This window comes from Malus sylvestris, chromosome 15, assembly GCF_916048215.2.
Source record: "Malus sylvestris chromosome 15, drMalSylv7.2, whole genome shotgun sequence".
Taxonomy (NCBI): Eukaryota; Viridiplantae; Streptophyta; class Magnoliopsida; order Rosales; family Rosaceae; genus Malus; species Malus sylvestris.
In genome coordinates this window covers 29,281,474-29,285,838 of record NC_062274.1, presented here as the reverse complement: position 1 = coordinate 29,285,838, position 4,365 = coordinate 29,281,474, and the positions used below count along the sequence as shown (strand labels likewise).

The 4,365-nt window shown below is 35.0% G+C and overlaps 1 pseudogene; it reads left to right on the top strand.

Moving 5' to 3' along the window:
- Nucleotides 1-343: 343 nt before the first annotated feature.
- LOC126602893 (UDP-glycosyltransferase 74E2-like) lies at nt 344-3,976 on the top strand (annotated as a pseudogene).
- The last annotated feature ends 389 nt before the right edge of the window (nt 3,977-4,365 follow it).

The following is a 4,365-nucleotide window of genomic DNA, read 5'->3' as shown; positions in this document are numbered from 1 at the left end:
CGAATGATAGCCACCTAGACCCATCCCAATCCGTCCCAAACCCATAGGACAAAATTAACCTTCCGAACTTAGCATCCTGAGTCCTGACCACTTTGGATCTAAAAACTTTTGGCACAGAGAGTGCACATGCATATTTAAAATTCACAGATCTAGTGCATGCAAGCCTACATCAGTAAAGGGAGCCAGAGATTATTACATTTTACCTTAGGTCTGAGATCCTTAAGTCGTGTGCTCTCCATTTTTCAAACGGACTTGAGTGTTGCAGTAACATCCTGCAAAGAAATCACAGATACATTAGCTGGCATAGAGATACAGAGATGCAGAGATGTAGAGACGACCAGATATGACAAGGATGATTCCATCCACTGCACGAGGGAGGAGAAAAGAGAGATTGAGAGAGGTTACCGGAAGAACTGAACATACGATGGGAGAGAAGGGTTAGGAAAAACATACAGCGGGATCGAGAGAAAAGGTTACATGAGCGGGGAGAGAGAAAGGGATTAGGGCTTTTGTTTTCATCAAATGGTAAAATTGGAAAATAATGGAATAGAGAAGGGGTTTTTTCATCCAAAAAAGTTCTAATAATATAAGTGAAATAGAATCCAATGGTACAGATTTACTCTCATTTATCTTACGGCTGTTATTTAAGTAAAGTCTTTAATAGTTTTTTAATTAATGTAGAAGTGTAAAAAATATAATAAAAATATACAAACGCTCGTAATGACAAGCCTTACAACTTTCATGAAGAGCTTAACTTCGAAATTCGCCACTATAATCATATAAATCGTAGATCAAAATTTAACCGTTGATTGTTGTTTACACTTATGCTTCTTTGTTCTCATCAAATTTTTTTTTTTCATATTTTCTTTTTTGAAAACATGATCTATTAGAAGATGCAAGAATATGAACGGTTTGGATCGTTGATAGTATATTCAAAGTTTTATGGTTAGTGAAAATATTGCTTGATGTTTATAAAGTTTCTACAAACTATATAACATCGACTCATGTTTTAGTTAACCGTAAATATCGAAACGTGATATCAAAGTTCTGAACCATTCATCTTCTTACATCCGCTAGATGATCATGTTTTTAAAAAAGAAAATTTTAAAAATGAAATTCAGTAAGAAGAATAAAGCTTAAATGACAATCGATGGTTAAATATAAATTTAAGGTTTATGGATTATGGTATTGGATTTCGAAGTTGACCCTTTCATGAAAGTTGTAAAGCTTGTCACTATGAGTGATTGCATATATTTTTTTACATTTTTTACACTTCTACAATAATTATTATTAATTTTATTAATTTTGCCCCCAAATAAAAAACATTATTCATGAGGGTTTGGAGGATTTTAAAAATCTAAACGATGATGTAAGTGTAACCATTATCTACTCGTAGAGGAATAATGATTACGAGTGTTTATATATTCTTTCACATTTTTCATACTTGTATATATGTCTTCTTAGTTCTTGCCTATACAAATACTATACTAGTTTATTTTAATTTTGGACAACATGTTAAGTAAAATTTATCCTAGTAATGATAATAAGGAACTCTCATAATAAAAATAAATAATGACTAAAACTTTTTTTTTTAACATATATAGAATAATAATACAAAACTATATATTTAATATAGAATATATTGTATATATTAATATAGCAATTGTATTTTATAATAAATGTTTTAGTAATTAAACTTTAAAATTGTCAAAATAAATTTTTTCTTAACGGGTCAAACGGGTTACCTACGTGTTATCCGTGTGTATACCCGTTATTAACTGGTCACCAGATAATGACCAGATTAGTTATCATGTTGACCCAAAATCCGTTATTTTCGTGTCATGTCACCGTGTCGTGTCAAACACTGCCGAGTCTACCTACTTGGAGGGCTTTTGTAGGATTTATCTTATGGGATAAATAAATATCATAGGATATTCCACCCACATGAGGATACTAACCTCCTAATTATCTATGTGATAATTAGATGAAAATCAAGAGATAATCATAATAGAATATATTTGGGATTTTTATGGGCTTTTCAGTTTTTGTACGCTCTTCCCAACCACTATATAAGGAGGCTTTGAGGAAGAGAGAAAACACAAGAAACACAAGCTTTTCCACAATTCAAATATTCTAGTTAGGTCTTTAGGGCTATCACTTTTGGCCCTAGGTCTCGGCAGGTGAAAACCAAGGGGCAACTCGACATATCGTAGCCAACCCGACGACCTATGAGGTTCTAGACGTGCACGGAGGGTCAGAGCAGTTGTTCGTGTTTGTAGGAACGTGTCGAGATTCAAGCTTGCCCATAAAAGGAACACATGTCCTTCCGAATTCATTAATAGTCTTTCAACTTTAAGCAAGTTGGTTCACGAACTTTGGCCAAACTCCTTGAGAAGCTTTCAAGCTTAGGTTGCCCAGTTGATTGTGTTGTTTATGATGCATTCATTCCTATTGGCCTTTAGACGTTGCCCAAAAGTTTGGAATAGCTGGGGCTGTTTTCTTCACTCAGTCCTGTGTTGTTGTCAACATTTACTACCATTCTCACAAAGGATTGCTCACTCCCTCTTACTGAATAGATCAGTCTAAGATTTTGGTTCCTGCATGGGGTTGCCACCACTTGAACATTGGGCAGTCCATGTTATATGATTTGGGATCTTACCTTGCTGTCTACGATATAGTTGTGAGTCAGTTCTCGAATGTTGACAAAACTAATTGGGTCTTATGCAACTCATTTTATGAGTTGGAAGAACAAGTACATTTGGAAGATGCTTTAATCGTTAATTAGCTTCATTCCTTTGGTAATGATATGCTTTTGGAGTTAATTAAAGCTTTGATTTAAGTTTCAAAACTGATGATATATATGGTTTTAGTATATAGTGTTAGAAAGTAAATAAGTCTTTAAGCAGGGTTAGTCTAGTTGTGAGAGGATGGAGATGGATAAAGGTCGGCTAAGTTCAGGATTCGAAACTCTCTATTAATTGTAACTGAAAAAAATAATTATATAGTTCTTTTATCATATTAGTGGACCCACATTTCGTGACAAGTGAAACTTATATAGTTTACTTCACTTGGTATATTTGACATATGAGTGCATATTTCGTAATTTTATGTTGCATGACACATTATGCAATTCACTCATCTCAAGCATATGGTTTATAAGAGAAATTAGAGGAACAGATTTTGATGGTTTAATAATTCTTTTGTATAATTATTTTGCTTTTGTTAGGTGGTGGATTGGATCACAAAGTTTTTACCATTGAGAACCATTGGACCAACTATACCATCCTACTACTTGGACAAGCGACTTGAAAACGACAAAGAATATGGTGTCAACCTCTTCAAGTCCAACAACGATGCATGCATGAAATGGCTAGATGAACAGCTAAAAGGGTCCGTCGCATATATGGCGTTTGGCAGTGCAGCACAACTCCAAGCTGAGAAAATGGAGGAATTGGCGTGGGGGTTGAGGAGGAGCAAAAGCAAATTCTTATGGGTGGTTAGGGAATCAGAAGTAGCTAAGCTCCCAAAAGGGTTTGCAGAGGAGACGTTTGATAAGGGTTTGGTGGTTTCATGGTGCCGCCAACTGGAGGTTTTGGCTCATGAAGCTGTCGGATGTTTCGTTACGCATTGTGGATGGAACTCAACATTGGAGGCTTTGAGTTTGGGGGTTCCGATAGTGGCGTTGCCGCAATGGACTAATCAAAGCACCAATGCCAAGTACATTATGGATGTGTGGAAAATTGGAATGAAGGCTGTGGCTGATGAGAAGGGGGTGGTGAGGCAGGAGGTAGTAGAACTTTGTATAAGCGAAATAATCGCGGGAGAGAGAGGGAGAGAAATAAAGAAGAAAGCGCTTGAGTGGAAAGAATTGGCTAGAAAAGCAGTGTATGAAGGTGGAAGTTCTAGCAAAACTGTTGATGAGTTCATTGAAAATGTTGTTCAACAAAAGAAAATTAGGGTTTTAGGTGAGATATAAAACGAGGTTTTGTAATAAAGCTTAATTTGGTTTATGTTCTGCAGTCGTCGCAACTTTTTATTTATCAATTTATGGCTAGGTTTATTAGAAGGGTGATTGTCATGCCTCAATCTGTGAATAAAAACTATTTACGAGTTAGGGTGTGAGTCATATCTTAGCTATAGAAATAAATTCTACAGCCAAGATATGGTGGAAAATAAAATTAAATTACAACAATTACACCATACATCATATAACAAAATCTTACATAAAATTTATCGAATGCGCAGCGGAATAACTATAGTGCACAAATTAATTCAAAACAAAAAGTACCAACAAAATAATAATTAAATTGTAACAATTCTTTCAAATGCATGAAATAGAGCAAATGAGATAGATGAATGTACTCA